This window comes from Tetrao urogallus, assembly GCF_951394365.1.
Source record: "Tetrao urogallus genome assembly, chromosome: 4".
Classification (NCBI taxonomy): domain Eukaryota; kingdom Metazoa; phylum Chordata; class Aves; order Galliformes; family Phasianidae; genus Tetrao; species Tetrao urogallus.
Genome location: NC_136817.1, coordinates 65,428,785 through 65,447,415, shown reverse-complemented (window position 1 = coordinate 65,447,415; position 18,631 = coordinate 65,428,785).

The following is an 18,631-nucleotide window of genomic DNA, read 5'->3' as shown; positions in this document are numbered from 1 at the left end:
GAATCTCTGCTGTCTTTTTTTTTTTAATGTCAAGTTCCATTTGTTGGACTTTTACATTTATTTTGATGTTCGATTTTATTTTGCACATTTTTGTGGATAACTGTAAATACAACTCAGCATTGAAAGAGATCCATTTAAAATATTTGATGTTTTAAGTTGTCAGAAGAGAAGCAGAGATTTTGTTTTCATATGTATATGGTACACACAGTGCTACCCTGAGTTGTCTGACAGCATAGAAGATTTATTTCCCATTGAGCTGCTGTCTTTGTGGATCCAATTCCTGGTGTATGACTCCTTTTCATGCATGCCGTGAAAAGAAAGGCGTATGTTTCTCAAATCCCACTTCTCACAACTTGACCATTGTGTTTCTCCCTCAAATATTAATATTATTTTGTTTTTGTGCTGATGTTTTTTTTGGAGGAGGGATGTGGGAGTGGAGGCAAAGGAAAAGGAACTGTTATGGCCACAATTGACGAGTCAGTACTTCGGTGTCCACACTTGATGTTAGAATCCTCGATCCCATCATGCATCAGGTTAGAACCCTGCTTTTGCATGAGGCATTTTGGACCCCAGGGCATGTTGTAAAATGATGTGACCCGTAGGAGGCTGACACCTGAACCCAGTTCTTCCTTCAGGCCATTCCTGCAGACCCAGATGAATGTTTCTAAGTAGTTGATTAGCAGCAGAGTTCAGCTACTCCAGGTAAAGAAGTGGCATTAATACAGAATCTGTCCTCTTCATTTCTAGAGTGACTTGAGAATCTCTCAGTCGATAACACATTGGTTTGTATAAACCTTCTGTTCAGCAATAATACAATCTATGAGTAGGCTGAAATTTATCCTGGTTTATTTTACAATCCTTTAGCAATTAATTATGGCTATTGTTACATTAAGGGTTATCATCAATGTAAACTATTATTATGAACTCTAGTGTTGGTTGTTAAAATTGAAGGGAGAGGTTGGATTATCCTGGATAAGCTTTTAAGTCAGCAGCTAGCTGAATGTATGTAAGAAAACCACAAAATCATACTGAGAAAGTACATGACCTAGGAAGAATGCCTGCTGAAAGCAGCATGCTTCTAGAAAACCAAAAGCTCAACCTATAGGAACATATACTCTTGTGACTGGAAGTCAGTGCATTGCAAAGAAACTGGACTGTGCAGACCTGCACGCAGGTGTAGTTGCTAGCTCTGGGACTGGTAGAGTAGTAGGTAAGACTGTTTGCACTGAGTGTTGTTAGTCAGCCTACAGCATCTGAAAAATGCTTTTTGGGGGAAGCTTGTTAGCAAATCCATTAATGGTTGGCCTAGGAACATTGTTTAGAGTCACAGACTCTCCACATCGTGAACATTCCCACATTTTTTTTTTAGTATTTATTATGGGCTAAGGGGAACACAGTATGGAGGTTCAAATATTCCAGTATCTAATGAGGGAAAGTAAGATTATGGTAGTTGTGGATTTTTTTTGTATTTATTTTTTCCCTGGTGAGGAGATCTAATGAATGGTAGTGTTGAAACACAGAAGCAGCAGATGGATTCTGGCTGTTACGCAGAAAGGCAATAAAATATCGTGTGACCATAAAGCCTAATTCTGAATAAGAAATTGTGGACCCTAACTTTCCTTAGTCCCATGTGTGTCCTTGAAAGCCAGTTGTGGACGATAAGGAAATATCAGAATCAGATTCTTGTCTCTGGCACTGTTGGTGTTCATAGCAATAATGTTAATCTAAATTCTCCTCCTCAAAACACGTTGATTTTTTTTTTTTTTTTTTTTTTTTTTTTTTTTTTTTTGTGGTAGCAATAAATTTCTAGTTTGTTTTCCTGTAAGTATAATAATTATATTGTTTAATTTAAAGCTATTTCATGTTTGAAGAGTTTTATACAGATGATCTTTTAGTTAATATATTGAAATGTGCTAATTATTTTCTCTCGGTATTTAAACTAGCAACAGAGTATGTTAATTCCATTTGGTATTAATGAAGAAATGATGGAGTTCAGAGCGTGTGCGTTGGGAGGATGTCCTGAAAACACCAAATTATGTGTTTCAGAGCACTTGATCCCTTACCACTTTGCTTTAATCAGGAAAAGAAAAATCATTGAAAAAGAATCAGTTGATCAATGTGAATGCCAGTAGCTTTTTGGAGATGTCATATTTATTGTCAGGTTCTTAAATTATGTTGATGTGGGGTTAGTTTTTGTTTTTTTCCAACCAGTTTTGTAGCTTGTGATAAAACATTGCTCTCCGTTGTAGTGTGTATGTGGCGTTGGGTATTCCTTCATGGGCTCGACCATACATCAAATGGCAGCAGAGTTCACCTTGCAAAAAGCAATAAACTGATGAAACCACTTCCTATTTATCTGTCTCACCATTTGCAATTTGTTCAGCCTCGTTTATTAAGGACGTTGTGTGCTCTGTGGATCCCGTTGAAAGTTTCAGTGTGATCCCATAGTTTCAACTCTTTCCTCCCTTGACTTTAGAGTGGTTGCATGTACTTGGATTATTATGCTGCAGTCCTTCAGGTGAGTTAAACAGAAATTCTCTGCGTTAGGAGTGAATAATTCTGAAAGTGTTTTGAAGATACTTAATATCTGTGAAGCCTTTTTCTTCCTCCTTCCATGTCCTTCTAGAAGATTGCCAAGATACGAGCACCATGCATATTTTGGCTAGGTCCTTTTTGTTCAGACACACCGTGGGAGCTTTGAATTGCTGAGTGTGAATTCATGGTTCTCTCTTTCAAGTGTATATGAATCCTGCGGCAGCCAGAAGGTGGAGACGAAACATCACCTTGGGAAAACCCCATGGGTAAAGTTGCAGTTCATTTGTTACCATACCATGAATCTGAGCCAGAGTTGCATGAGGGTACACAGCCACTGGGCTGCAGTGAGATGAAGCTGAAAGGGATGGTTTCTGTCTGTCTGTCTCACTGACCAGCTGCTATCAGAATTGGATACTGAGCATGCAGGGCTGTTGGCTGAGGTGCTGGTAAGGAGCTGAACAGCAGTTCAGCCTTTTTGGTGCTGCTGTGTGCTGATGGCCTTGGCTCTTGTGCTGCAGTTGGGAGCTCCAGCAGGAGACAGAAGGCAGCTGTGTAGCACAAGTGTGATCTGCTGTGCCTTTTGCCTGAGCAGCTGAACGAAGAGCTCGTGTGCCCCAAGCACAGATGCAGTGCTGTGACTTCCTGCCAGCGGGGAGGTCTTATAGAAATAACCTGAGTTAACAGCCCTGCCCTCTGAAATCTTCCTTTTTCTCTTACCTTTTCTAATCTCAAATATACCTGAGGTGATGGTGTTCCATGTAACTCTTTACTATTAAATATATCCAGGGTGTATGTACTGACTAATGTCAGTTGCTGTGCTCTGAAATGAAGGCTGTTTATTTCCTGGAAAAGAACCTGCCTGTGTTTTAAAAACAAAAAGGACAGCAAACTCCTGCCTGCTGGGGTTGAGGTAATGACCAGCCCTAGCAGACCTGGATGTAAGTGCTTATATGTAAACTGTTTTTGGCCCAGACCATCACTTCAGGTGACTGGATTTGAGGACAAAAGAGGAACGTCTTTGCCCCTCTGTGAAGTGCAGCCTCTGTCCTGCAGCCTTCTGCTTGAACTCCACCTCCACACCCTTGCACCTTTCTATAGAAAGTGCATTGTACCTTTGTGCTAAGGACAATATGACTTTTTTTAATTACCAGAGTATGATAGCGGCCCTGCTTCAAGTGGGACAAAAGAGCATTGTCAGGGGCCTGATTCGAGTTTCTGAGCAAGCTGGAGTTCAAACTTTATCCCATGCGAATTACTTGAAAGGTCAGAACACCTTTATGGCAGCTCTGAGGTGAGGTAGGCAAGTATTAAAACAGCATTATGACAAAATCAGTGTAATGACAGCCTTTATATCGATGTAAAGTTGCCAGGACTGGGTTTTTAGGTGGGAGAGTGGAAAGGCAGTGCCCTCAGACGTTGTTAATCTTTCCAGATACCCATGCCTTCCAGTTAGTTGACACTTTTCTTCCTGTCCAAATGCTTGTTGTGTTTGTTTTGCTTTGTTTTGTTGTTGTCATGTAAAGTCATTGAATCTTAACCCAAATTATGCTGCTTTGCTTTTTCCAGCCTGTGAATTGGATACGGATCAGCTGCTCCTCTTACGTTCTTCTCCTCTCCCCAGGGTCAGCTGCCTTCTCATTCATTCTCCTCACTGCCTCTTGTGCTCGTGCCAAAACCAACTTGGTTCTGACCTCCAATGTACGCCCTTGTGCAGCACAAAGCGTTTCTGTTCAGTGCAGCCGCTCCTACTCCCTTTTTCCCAGCTCCTTTCTCCCAGCTCCATCCCTAGGGCACATCAGCAAGGAGCTGTGGCCATAAGGCAGTGTTTTCCCCACACCCTCTCTGTTGGGCATTTGAGCTACTCAGTGCGTGGGGCTGTCAAGGACCAACAGGAAGGTGATGGGCAAGTTGTGGAACAACAAACCTTACAATCTTTTTGGCAAAAAAGAGCAAGCAGGCACTGCAGCGCTGAGTGCTGCCTTTTGCTTCCCTGTCCTGCTGTGGCTAAAATGCTTATTGTTGCTTAAGGAGGTCCTCAGCTCCAGTGTGGGGCCAGAGCATGTGAGCCATGGCAGGGGAGAGGGTAGCAGAAACAAGGCTCTCTGCAGATCTTTCCTCCAGCATAGCTAAAAAAGGGCCAAAGCATGTTTTGTACCAGCTGCAGTCATTTCTCCCCACCACTGCAGCCTGGGTAGAAGAGGAGAGGATGTGAAGATGTGGGCAGAGCTGACAGACATCCACAGAGGTTTCTTTGCTGCGATGTTGCTTACAGCTTTTTGCCTTGTGTCATCAATTCTGCCTCCTTTGCTCCATCAACTTGTATCTATTTTTTTTTTCCCATGGTGTTTTCCTCCTTTCTCTTTTGCACCATCTGAGTGTCACATCGTGTCAGTTACAATCTCTCTGCTATCTTTTTCAGGCTTAGCAGCCAGAGCAGCTCCTGCAGAGGAGAGTGTGGTGAGCATGCTGGTTATGAACAGGAGAAGAACAGGGTCTGGTTTCAGAGCAACGGGGTCATGACCCTAGAAAGGAAGCTTACATCCCATTGTGTACTGCTATGCAAAATCTTGAAAGAACAGTTGGTTTTTGCTAACAGTTCGGTATTGAAATCACCATGAGCAATTTGGGTTTTATAGCTGGCTGGAGAGGTCTGGGGTTATTTTTAAGCAAGTTCTCTACTGTTAGTAGAGGCAGCAAATTAGGACAAGTTGCAGCTTATTTCAAAACCCCAAGGGATTTTCTGCTGCGAGTTCATGAGTGTCTGAACCTTGTGACTATTTCTCTGGTCTGCTTTTACCCTGCTGGATTGCTGAGCCTGTTCTTCCCTCTTGCTGGGGCTGTCCCTCATGTTACCAGCCAGCTGGCCCCTGGCTGATGGCATGGGCTGGGGTGCAATGGATGTCAGCAGCTCAGGCAGATGATTAGAGCATCTCACTGGGGCTGCCTGCTGCACAGGGAAGTCATGACCTGTGTAATGGCTCCCAGTTGGGCTGGGCTAGGAATTTCAGTGATTTCAAATCTCTTGGTACCAGGAAGATGTTAGTAAGCCTGGCAGCAGCCCGTGTCGTTCACAGGCAGAGATGGACTTGCTGAATTTCATACCGTGCTGTAGAGGCAGATGCAGTGAAGTGCTGTGTGAAAGCAGAGCCAAGGAGCGCCGAGCGTTTCCTATTTGCAAAGGCTTGGAAGTGATGAGTGGATGTGTAGCCCCATCTAGTGCTCTGGTGAGAGCTGTGTTGCTGAGACAGGTTGTGCTCAGGCTTGGAGGAAAACTGTCCTTCACCAGTACCACAGCAGATGTGTGCTCACTGCTAGAAGCAGGAAGGAACAATTTTCCTTGCTCAGCACGCAAGTGGAGCTTGAGATAAGAACGTGTATCCTATAGCTGGGTGTTAAGTACAACCAGCTATGGAATCACAGAATGGCCTGGGTTGAAAAGGACCACAATGCTCATCCAGTTCCAACCCCCTGCTATGTGCAGGGTCACCAACCAGCAGACCAGGCTGCCCAGAGCCACATCCAGCCTGGTCTTGGATGCCTGCAGGGATGGGGCATCCGCAGCCTCCTTGGGCAACCTGTTCCAGTGTGTAACCACCCTCTGTGTGAAGAACTTCCTCCTAATATCTGACCTAAACCTCTCCTGTCTCAGTTTAAAATCATTCCCCCTTGTCCTATCACTATCCACCCTCATAGACAGCCGTTCCTCTTCCTGTTTATATGCTCCCTTCAAGTGTTGGAAGGCACAGTGAGGTCTTCCTGGAGCCTTCAACCACAGTATGATAAAGGTGCAACCAAAGGCCTGCACTGTTCAAAAGAATCCAACATGTTTTTTCCTTTTAAATCTGATATTTTTTGGGGGGGGATGGAAAAGGGGGAGATAGAAGCTTCCTTCATCTGTGTCAAAGAAAGTATAGCAGGGCTTGTACCAAATAACCTTTTAAAATCCCCTTTTGTAAGAGCCAAAGCTTCAGCCTTGGAATCCACCATGGCTCTGCAAGCTGCTGAGGAGGCCTGGTGGACTGACTGCACCCTTCACCCCAGCCCATACCCAAGAAAGAGCCAAGAGCACAGGGCAGGTGCAAGAGGCTTCATGGAGCTCTAAGGTAAGTGACAGTGCCAAGGTAAGTGATACCAGGGCTTTCTCTCCACCTGTCCCAGAGGCACTGGAAGGTGTTCTGTGGGTTTGTTTCCTGGAGCTGTGTGACTTCTAACAGCTTCTCAGTTGACTGAACATGGGATGTAAGTCTTCTGTGTGCTCTGTGCCTGGATCTGGGTCTCACGCAGGTGTAGTGCCATAGGAGAGAAGGTACCATGCTGCAGCCAGGCAGCTGAGTGATGACTTTTGGGGTGTGCCTTCTTGCTTGTTAGGGGTTCATTAACACCATGATGGGCTGCATCGCAAGAGGGATGGCAGCAGGGTGAGGGAGGAGGATTGTCCTCCTCTTTTTTTGCCCTGGAAAGGCCCCATCTGCTGTACTGCATCCAAGTCTGCGGCCCCCAGCAAAAGAGGGATGCGGAGCTGTTGGATCAGATCCAGAGCAGAGCCACTAAGATGACCAGAGGGCTGGAGCACCTCTCCTATGAGGACAGTGTGAGGGAGTTGGACTTGTTTAGCTTGGAGAAGAGAAGGCTTTGGGGAGGCATCTCTGTGGCCTTCCAGTGCCTGGGGGGAGCTTATAAACAGGAGAGAGACCAACCTTATATATGCAAAGTATGGATATGTGAGCAAATGGAGACTGACTGGTCCTGGGAAGACCATGCGAAGGGTCAGTAAGAGTGATTCCCTTCTTTCTCCATCACGCTGAGCAAAGGCTAAGATAGACACAAATAACATCCTGGGATGTTTAGATTTAATACAAGACAATTTTTCCAACATGAGATTAGAGAAGTGTTGGCATGAGTTGAGCAGGGAGGCCCTAAGGCCTTCTGAAAGTCTGAGGGCAGAGCTGGAGCAGCTCAAGCTGGGGTGGCTTCAGTTGTAGCTGATCCCCCCCATTTGGCTGCCCCATGGGAGGGAAGGGAGCATTCTTCCCAGACTCTGTCTCTGCCCTTTCAGTTCAGTGTGTGATATCATGTGCTGATGCTGGGGTTGCAGTTATTCATCCTTTCTCCTCAAGCATTTCCAGCTCTGTTTACAGAACATGCTGTGAAAAAGCAAAGCACAGTCATAAAACTGGGGGCAGGCTGTCCCCTGTGGCTGAATGAGGATGGAGGGAATTGGAGGTTAGGTTGTAGGCTCTTGATTGAGAAAGAGCTGTAGATCCCTTCCAACTGAACTGTTCTATATTCTATTCTATTCACAGTCTTGGAAAAGTTCCTTATCAGCTTCCTTGTTAGTTCTTTGGAAATGCATCTCCAGCTGTGCTTGAGTACTAGGGCTTGGATTTCTCCCTTTTTTCAAGTTAGTGTTAGAGAATATCAGCTTAGGCAAGGAGATCTGTGGACAGAAGGATGTTCTACGTTGTGTAAACTCAACAGAAAGAAGGGGAGTGTTTGTCTTCAAACCCTCAAGTTCTTTCTTCTCTGTTTCCATTCATTTTTCTCTCTCTTCCTCTGAAAATATTGGGTGAATATGGAAGAAGCCAACTGGAGCTGGAGGATGAGTGAGCCCTGATGGTGTGATAGGCTGCAGCCTATCTGGGTAGGGGAATTCCTCTGGGACTAGAAAACTTGAGCATTTTTTCCAAGCTGCTCATCCCTGACCCTCAGTCCAGAGCTTGATTATAAAGAGATTGTATGCATCCTGCTCCTGAGTTTGTTTGGGGACTCACTTGGAAGTGGGATCCCACGTTATTTCTTGGCATCTCATGAGCCTGTGCTGCTGTAAGAGTACGGGGTGTCCCTATCCTTCTGAACAGCACTTCCCAGATCAGAGCTTCAATGTTCCTTTGTGGTCCTCAAATGACAGAATTGTCATAAAATGGCCACAGTGAGCAGCACAGCGACCTGAGGTCCCCCTTGGAGAGATCCTGATGCTGGACCCACAGCTGGCAGTCATCAATGGGCAGTGTTCCAAGTAAGGTGCATTCCCATGGGGCTTTTGATCCTTTCTCAGAGGTATTTCCCAGAGTGATGCTGCCATGAACAGGGGAAGCCAAGAACAGGTCACTTCTTAGATGGTAGTGCTAGGAGTGCTGCTTCAAAATGCAACCTGGGTGGGTTTTGTTCCAGTTCTGACTTTTTTTTTCTTATTATATGAAAATTTGGGCAGAGTGGCATGAAGTATTAAAAGTTCATAGACAATGTGAAAATCTGTGTGTGGGCAGGGGAGGAAAAGGGCAGGTGACTTCCCACCAGTTCGGGCCAGGGCTGGATGGAAAGCTAGACTTGCTTAACTGTGCTGCTCACAGAGCTTTCAGCTCTTGCTTTTATTTTTTTTCAGGTACAATTTTAGAAGTGACTTCAGTAACGCAAATGCATAACGTGGGTTGCTTTTCATTTCTGCTTGGAAAAATTATGCTTGAAATTACACCAGAGGGCTTTTGCAGGTAGGAGTTTCATCTTCACCATAGGAAACTGCTGACTGATGGCTTCCTTGCTAGTACTGAGCAGGGAATGGAGTTGGGTCAGGATGGAAGGACCTCACTCACCTTCTCCTGTCCTTTGTGTTGCTCTTGCTGCTGTCGTTCTGCAGCTTGAGCTGCTGCTCCTTCAAAGACATGAAAAAGGCACTTGCACCTACAGTCACACACTCCTTGAAGTGTCTCATCAGTGGTTTTGCTTTCAGCATACAAAGCGTGAGGGATATAAATCAAAAGTGGTGAGAGGAATGTATGAAGCAGGCTGATTCATCACCATTATTGGAGGAACTGATAAAGCCTCCAGCAGCAGTCAGAAAATTCCAAGTTTGGCTGTGAGACTTCACCCATAAAAGTTCCTGGGGTAACTCTTGTTATATGGTTCTTCCAGAGCGTAACTATTCCCTGGTGCTTTGAGACCCTCATGAGTGAGGCGTTCCCTTATCTCTGCCTCCTTATCTTCTTGTAGCTTCCCATGCTGGAGAAAGTATGGCTCTGGTGGCCACCACAGCTGTCTCTCATGTATGTAAAGCCATCAATGGTGACAAGAGGAGTATTCAGGGAATGTGGGGGAGTGATGAGAGGAGTAGAACTCATAGCTGCCAGGTGCTATCCTTTGCCTGCTGCTGGAGCTGTTGTTTTGCCTTAGGGAGGGGGATGGAGGTGTTTGGTACCTACGTGATAGGGCAGTCAAGCCCCATAACGTCATAGAACTGTTAAACCTGGAAAAGACTTCTGTGATCATCAAGTCCAATTGTCAGCCCATCGTACCATACCCACTAAAGCATGCCCCTGCATATATGGGGAATTATAAAATCATGAAGATTGGAAAAGACCTCTAGGATCATGTCCAAACATCAACCCATCACCACCATGCTTTGTCCCTCAATGCCATGTTGCAAATAAACCCATCTGCCTGTCCATCTGCCCTCCCATGGTGGAATTACAGATGACTGTGATGGGGCCATTCAGGAGCTTGATGCATCAGGTCTGTTTTGAACTGCAAAACTAAATTTTGCTAAATTCAAGCCAGGCTTCTTGTTTCCAGAGCTGGAGCACCCACATCTCTCAGGGCAGCCTGTGCCAGCACCTCACTTCCCTCTGAGTAAAGAATTTCACCCTAACTTCTCAATCTCTCCTCTTTCAGTTTAGAGCCATTCTGATGCTCCTCTGGGAGCAGGTCCCCGTCAGCATCCTCCCCTCTGCAGCCCCAGTATCACCACTCGCTGCAAGGCCCCGAGGCCACAGCGCTCCCCGGCAGAGGGCAGTGGCAGACAGACGGACAGGCATCTGCACGCCGTATGCCGGGCGCTGTTTTGCTCCTCTCTGGCCGAGTTAAGCTGTACATACACCACATACTTCACTTCTCTGCTGCGTGAGGTTGCCCCGGGGGCTGGCGAAGACCAGGACGGTGCCTATGCCTGCAGCCCCTAAAATGAGGTCTCCTGAAGAACAGGCATGTGTTATAGAGGTCCCTGAAGGATGCTAACTCCTGCACAGCTCTTGGTCAGGGAGGATTTGTCTCCGGCATCTTTTATTTTGGGTGAATGTGGTGGATTATGAGTTGGTGGAGGATTGTTCTAGCTGTAGGTTTGTGCCTGAGAGCTGATCGCTTGGGAGGTGATGCCAGGAGAAAAACATCTCCTGAAAATGTGTGTGAAAGTAACAGTTTTCTTTTTCCTTTTCCATCCCCTCCTCCCTCCTGTGCTGCTCTGAAACGCATTGAAAGCCTCGTGCAGAAACAAATGCGTGCCAACAAAACCTGTGGGGTTTCTCTGCTGACCCGTTGGTGGTTGAGATGTGAAGCAGGAGCTGTGAAGCAGCTGACACATTCAGCATCAGCCTGCTGGAAATTCAGGAGGCTCTTTCTTCAAATTGAGCATCCTGAACAGCACGGCGGCCTCCTTGTCCTGTGCTTGTGAGGTCTCACAGGCATGGCCTGTGGAAGGGCCTGCTTAGCGTGCTGATGGGAGACCTCCAAGAGCTCTGGGTTGTTGAGAAATAAGTCTTGGGGATTCAGTAAGTGGCATTTTCTTCTCTTGAGTCAGTGTTGAACAGGCGCCCGTTCCAGCAGAAGCAGATGTCATTCCTCAGCACTGTCGTTCTGGCACCCAATAGCCGTGTGAAATTAAAGCTTGTCTTGTCAACATGGGATGCACTGAGATACTGCTGGTGCTGTTAAAGGGAGACAGACAGACACAGGGCCCATCACAGTGCCTGGGGTGATAGGTGGGATCTCTGTTTTCAAGGTTAGGAAAAAATGGATTTTATTTTTAATACAGCAGTGGTCAAGCTAAGCAGTGCTTTGGAAGGAGGGATTTGGGTTTCTGTTCTTCTCTCTTTGGTATCAAGCTGACAGCAGCTGATCCCAGCCCATTTCTCCAAGGGCTGCCTTCTCTCGCAGTGCTGCTGCCCATCATTTGTCTTCTGAAATCACTGAACCACAGAATGTTTTGGGTTCAAAAGAATCATAGCTTTGGTTGGAAGGGACCTCAAGGATCATGAATCTCCAACCCCCCTGCCACATGCAGGGCCAGTAACCTCCCCCTTTAATACCGGACCAGGCTGCCCAGGGCCCCATCCAACCTGGCCTTGAACACCTCCAGGGTCAGGGCATCCACAGCCTCTCTGGGCAGCTGTTCCAGCACCTCACCATTCTCTCTGTGAAGAAATTTCCCCTAATATCCAACATAAATCTTCCTTCCTTCAAGTTAAAACAATTTCCCCTTGTCCTGCTATTATCTACCCTTTCACAGAGTTGATTCCCCTCCTGTTTATAGGCTTCCTTTAGGTACTGAAACGATTGGATCTATTTCTGACCCCCTGTCATGGACTGAGGTGCCACAGAGCAGAATATCTGCCCAGTCTGTACTTGCACCAGATTCTTCTTTGTGGATGATATTATTGCTAATTTGCCCCTGAAGATAGTGCAGAAGATGGAGAAGATGAGGATGTTCTCCTCAAGCAGAAGCAGGAAAAACTACACTCAGAGCATTTCTTCATTTGGACGTCTGCATGGGAACAAGCTCCAGAAGCAAAGGGAGGCAATGCAAGAGCTTAATTTACCAGATTTTTACTCTTGTGAATGTTTCTACTCAAACTCTGGAAGGCACCAGAAGCTGCAGACAAACTCAAAACTGGTTGCTCAGTAGAATCTGGGGTGAGGGAAGTCTGTGTAACATGACTCAATTTTTTCTCTGTGGGAGAAGCTGTGGGTGCCCCATACCTGGGAGTGCTCAAGGTCAGGTTGGATGGGGCTCTGGGCTGTCTGAGGTATTAGGGGGCAACTGGCCCACAATAGGAGTTGGAACTGGGCAGGCTTTAAGGTCCTTTCCAGCCTTCAGCCACTCTATGATTCTATGACTGCCCACTTTGGAGGCTTCCCACCAGTGGGGAGTTAACCAATGACTGTTGCTACTTCTGCAGGGCAACTATTACAGCCCATTTATACAGGCTACCTTCGTTGGTTTTTTGCACCCTTGCTTTAGGGAGAAATAAGAAGCCTGATAACAGATTTTTTCCCTGATTTCATCCCCAGACTGATGTGGGCGGAGAGGCTGCAGTGAACACTGAGGACACAGCGGAGGTTTTTTGGGGACCTAGAAATTTGGCATGAGTGCCTCAAGCTGGGTCTGTTTCGTTTTAAAAGAGAACGTGAGCTGTTGGGCCTGGCGCCGTGGGATGCTGACAACACCTGGCAGAAGGGCTGAGCTCAGATCAGGACGACTGCATGTGTTTAATTTTGAGCTGGAGGAGGAAAACTCTGGTGAGTCCTGGGTCAGTGACAATGAAGTCTGGAGGCCAGATGTGCAACGCCTGGCAGTGCATGTTGAGAGAAGAACATTTTGGAAGTCTGGGGGAGTGCACAGTGGGATACCAGATCTCAAATTAAATCTTCAGCCAAGAAGGGAGGAATCTAGCAGCAGTTTTATCAGGCTGGGCTACTGCAGAAATTGCTTCAGCTGCAGGCCAGAAGCATTGCTGAGAAATTGGCTCCAGCAGCTGCCTTATCTGATGGGTCAAGGCAACAGCTTCCAGATTTTGCACAGCAGTTCATCCAAATTCAGGGTGATGAGGCAGTGAGCTGCCTCAGGCTTGCTTGGTGAACTTTTGGAGGTGCCCAGTGTTGAGTGGGGCTTTTGGCTGAAGCCTGTGTTGGGAAGCAGCGCTGCAGACAGCAGGGCACATCACTGCCAAAACCTGCTGAGCATCTATGGGTTTTGAAAGCTTGACTTACCCCTATAAATGGTGAACAGGGAGGAGGTTCTGCAGAAAATGAGCAGCAGAGGCTGCAGATGTAAAATTTCTTGCTAAAACACCAGCTATTGACATTGTCAGCTCCTTAGATAGGAGTGCAAGATGACCATGGATCACTGAAGACAGCATCTCCTGCTGCAAGATCACCTCTCGTAGAATCAGAATCATTAAGATTGGAAAAGACCACTAAGATCCAGCTGCTGATCCACCCCTACCATGCCCACTTAGCCATGTCCCTCAGTGCCACTTCTCCATATTTCCTGAATACCTCCATGGATGGTGACTCCACCACCTCCCTGAGCAGCCTGTGCCAATGCATTGCCACTCTTTCTGAGAAGAAATTTTTCACCACGTGGCTCATGCTATATGTTAGCTTGATGTGCACTGCATGGTTAAAAAAAAAAAAAAAAAAAAAAGTCCCTTCAGATATCTGACATCTTCAGAAGTAAGCAGCAGCTACAAGGAGTTGAAGGATGTGAGTGTTGAATTAAGTACTGAAAGTGTCTGCTACATCTCTGTTAGGTGCCCGAGATCTTCAGTGGATGCACACCTGCAAACCACTGAAGAAGATAAGAGCTCAAGACAGAAGGAGTAGTTTGTATTCAGGGCACGTTTTGAAGCATGGTGAGAAAGAGGACAGCCAAAAATATTATTTCAGCATTGTGTTTTCTGTGCTTTTAGTGGGGCAAAAAGGGAAGTGTGAAAACAGATATTTTTATCGTGAAGAGTGTGACTTTGAGAGGCTGCACCATTTGCCAAAGAAAGTTCAGAGCCAACCTGTTGACTTGCAAGTTGATCTCCATCAGGGACTCGCCCATCTCTGCGTGTTTTCAATCAACCTGCTATTTGAGTGCTCTCAAAATCAAGAATTCACTCCTTTTGTGGCAGAAATGTTGGGTTATGACCACCTGATTCTGTAAAGACATCCAACAGCCAGTCGGCCATGTGCTCCTTTCCTCTCTCTGGGGGTTTCCTGCAGGCCATCATTGGCAGACATCGGTTTCTATGCATTGCAGGGATTTGTATTGGGCTCTCTTGGCTTTGGTGGTAAGCTGAAATTTTCAGCTTAGGTTCACCCTCTAATTCAGATCTACAGTGAACCATCTTTGTAGGCTATAAGGAATAGGAGTGGTGAGACATCTTATTAAAATTACAGCTGGGTAGAACAAAGTCCATCCTCAGTCCTTTGAGATCTGAAGTGCCTTGACCTTCGGGAAACACTACATCCATCAGCTTTTGCCTATTTCTTTTTCATGTTTGCTTCATCTCTACATCCTTGGCTGGGCTGAGAATCGCATTGCACAGAGTGTTCCACTAACTCATCTTGTTGCCATGCTACTCCTGAGTGATGCTGGAAGTGCTGCTGGGAACCTCATAAAAAGTTGGTTTTGCTGTTAAAAACTGCTGGTGGTAGAAAACCCTTGAGTGAAACTCCAAATCCAGGCCCTTCAACATAGACACAAGGAATGGATCCCATTTTGGTCCCAGCTCTAAATTCTGCCTCCCTCCTGTGCCCTGGTTCCAGCCCCTAGCAGCCTGCAAAGGATCTGGTAAATGTAGGAGTGTTTTTAGAAGTGATTTCTTAACAAGAAACCATACTGTATGGGGTGATGTACATTAGGAGAAGTGCAATCATGCACAACAGAGCTCGTATGTCATGATGCAGCATCTCAGCCCAGTCTTGTGTGCACGTTCTTTCATTCAAAGCCATCATACCCTGCTGTGGAGCTCCAGGGACAGCCTCAGGAGCAGATTTTCAAAGTGGGTGTTGTGGGGACCTTCCCATTGGCAGGTGTGGGGCAAACGGCCAGATGACAACTCAGTGCATAGCAGAGAATGGGGCAAGCCCTTACAAGGGAATGTACAGTATGCCAGGCACACAGAGGCAACATCCATCAGCAAGTACAGTAGCAGCCTGGAATAGTTTGGCTGGGTAGCCCTGTATGAGAGAACAGTCCTGAAATAGGCTGATAGTCTTGATGTTATTTTTGTTGCTCTGGAAAATGCAGCCATGGCATCCTGTATGGCTGCTGGCTCCCAGGTGGCTGCAGTGGGGCATCATAGCGTCGGAGGTGAGGAAGCTGCCATTCCTGGGGCAAAGGAAGGTGGTTTTTTTGGAGATAAATGGTGAAGGATTTGAAAGAACCCAAATCATCTTGCAGTGCTTCGGAAGTGAGCACTATGAGCACAGTAGGCCTGTGATGCTGAGGACCAGAGAATGAGGAGAGTGGCCCATCCTCCCTCTCGCACTGCTTCTTCATACAGGTTGTGGTGGAGCCCATGCTGCACAGTAAATGCTTCTGTCAGAGCCACCATCATGCAAACCATCTCAAACTGTAAAATATCTTCCAAAGTGATACTATCAAAAGGGAAGTGAATGATTTCCTGCTTCAATCAAAGGCTAGCCTTAAAGAAACAATAGGGTTATAACTCCAAATCACTTAAACCTATAGAGTGTGAGAACTATAGAAACTTTCTGACTTTAGTGATCCACTTTAAGCCAAAGTCTGTGATTTTCATAGCTCAGCATGAGACAGACTTAAGCTCACAAACATAGCTTCAGAAAAAAAAGGTGTTAAGCCTAAAATTTCTTAGAAGAAATTTTGGGGAAAAAAAAAAAACCTGAGCCAATCTTCACAAATGAAGCAAACCCTGGCGTTGTGGGTCTTCAGAATTCATGGCCACTTTTACAAGGCGATGATGAATTCCAGACTGCACGTTCCTGCAGTCTGATTGCAGGAGTGATTAGAGTTGGGGTGAAATGAGATGATTTGCCATCATTGGGTTTCAAGGTGGATCCCTTTTTCTTACTGCACATGGAAGATACACAAAGTAAGGAAATAGAAATTGAGATGTTCCCGTATGGGTGTGTATAGGCATCTCATGTCCTGGTGATTCCCTTGTTAGGAGAGGCTGTTCCTCTTTTATAACAGGGAACTGAAATTGAATTAGATGAATATGTAGGGAGAAGAGGATTTTAGGGAATTCACAGGTTCCACAAATTCCAGTCTAATTCCCTATGTAATGCTCTTAAAGTGTCATGGGTTGTTTATGCTTGTCACGATTGTGAGCTGCCACGAACACTTCTGAATTAAGTTATATTTTGATAAAACACCAATATGAGCACAGAAAGAAAAATTCATCATGATCTTGTCCTAATCCTCAAAGCTGAGAAGCCAAGGTCTGGTTCCAACATTTGAAACCAGCATCCCAGCTTTCTCTTGCAACTTTTCATCATTCTTAGCATGAACTAAATCCCTCCCATGGCCCTTCCAGTGAACTTTCTGCCTGGAAACCCTGAAGCTGTGGCTTCTGAGTGTGAAGGGGCCAGCTCTGGATTGTGTCAGGCAGGATGTCCTGGGACTCAATGACTCGAGCAGAAGTGATGGATAGAAAAAAATTGAAATAAAATGCCATTTCTGTTTCATTTCCCAAAGGCCTTCTTAATACTCTTTCATTTTGAAACAAAAATGTGTAAGAGCTGTGTGCTGGAATGGGAAGATGGTCTCAATTCACAAGCATGGGGTTAGCTCCTGGACTGGTGTTACTCTCCTTCAGGGCACATGGTGATGGGGAGAATGTCGAAGGGCAATGCAGAATGGAGAGGACTTTCAAATGCTTCCTTCTTTCCGTTCCCTTGGGAGGAGCGGAAGCATGTTCTGAAATCTGCAAACCAAGTGCATCTGAGGTGAAGATGGTTTTGGAATAAATACTGTAACACATGAACTATTGCACAGTCAATTATTGCACAGCTGCAAGAGTGCATTTCTCTCCATTGCTAAACTCAATTAAATTCAGTTGTTTTCTTCTAGATGCACTTGCAGATGCGGTGGAGCCTCTCATGAGCCTTGTGAAATCAGGCAAGTTACATGAATGGACCCTCTCCTGTTAGCCACTTATCCAGCATCTCTTACATCTGATACAATTGCTCACATTTTCCTTAGTCTCCATTGGCTGGAAAATCCTAAAAATATGTGAAGACAGTGGATCAGAAGCAGAGCGTTTGGGGTGTTGTGTGAGGTGATTCTGTTCCTGTGAGAACAACCATTGATTTTTACTGAACCACATCAAGAAAGCTCAGTAATGCTTGGTAACTGCATTCCAAAGATTCAAACCTAAATGTATGGAAGGACTGAGAGTTGAATACGAGTTACGAGTTCAGTACTTAGACCTTTCATGTATTCATCTGCCCTGAATTGGTATTATTGAGGGGCTTTTATTTTTATTTTTAACAATCAGATTAAAAATTCCTAGTGAACTTTGTCTGTTAAGTGTGTAGTATATGGGGAACATATGATATGGGGTGTGGTAGGAAGGCTTTATTGGTTCTCATTTGGGATGACTGTGGTAATATAAATGGAGTAAACTGGAAGGATAATACAATTAATTGTTGATGGAATGAACTTATGTTACAGTACCTGAGTTATCAAAGCTATACTCAGGTTATCTTGGGGATGTCAGCGAACTCATACATTGTATGTTTTTACACATCATATTTGGGTACAAACCTACTTCTGAAATCTTTTTCAAAATGTAATTTTATGATAGAATTTGTCTTTCAGCAAATCTCCAATTGCTGAACCAGAACTTACGTACAGCATGAGCAGAAGTGAAAAAAAATACAACAAATGTGCTTTTTGGAGACCTTAAGATTTCCCTCCAATACTGTCAGTGCTGAGGGCTGGTGAGTAGTGCTCAGAGCTCCTTGGGAAAGCTGAATTCTCCCCTTTCATCCGCCATGCAATGTTTCAGGGGGTTGCATCCTTTCCTTTATCACTATCTGTGCAGGGAGAGGATGGGACTGCCAATGCCAGTGCTGTGGCGATGCCCAGTGCTACTGTGCCAAGGCTGCACTGTGACTCTTCTTTCCTTCTGAGGGCAAAGGCAAAGATCTTCCTCTCTGCTCCATGTTAGGTCTTCGTTCCACTTCTTTCTTTGTCTTTGGAGAGCAGGGTTGTGACACGATTGTTGCAACCAGGATGTGATGTTAGTGGCTCTTGACAGCAGGAAAGGTGAGTCTTACTGTTTTTCTCCATCTGCTCTTCAGCCTGGGTTCCAGCGTTTCCTTACTTCTCTCTGTAGGAAGAGTACTCTAATCCAACACTTCCTTGTCAAAGCAGTTACGTTCCATTTTACTTGCACTTTGGAGAAGACCTGAGCTAGATTTGTGGAGCAGGGACCATGGTTCCTTGGCATCACGACTTTCAGTAGGGTCCTGGTGTACAGCAGCACAAAATGGGGTACAGAAATGGCCTAACTCATGAAACACGGACACTTTGATGAGGCAGTGGGGCAGCGTAGGTCACATCTAGCATTTGTGA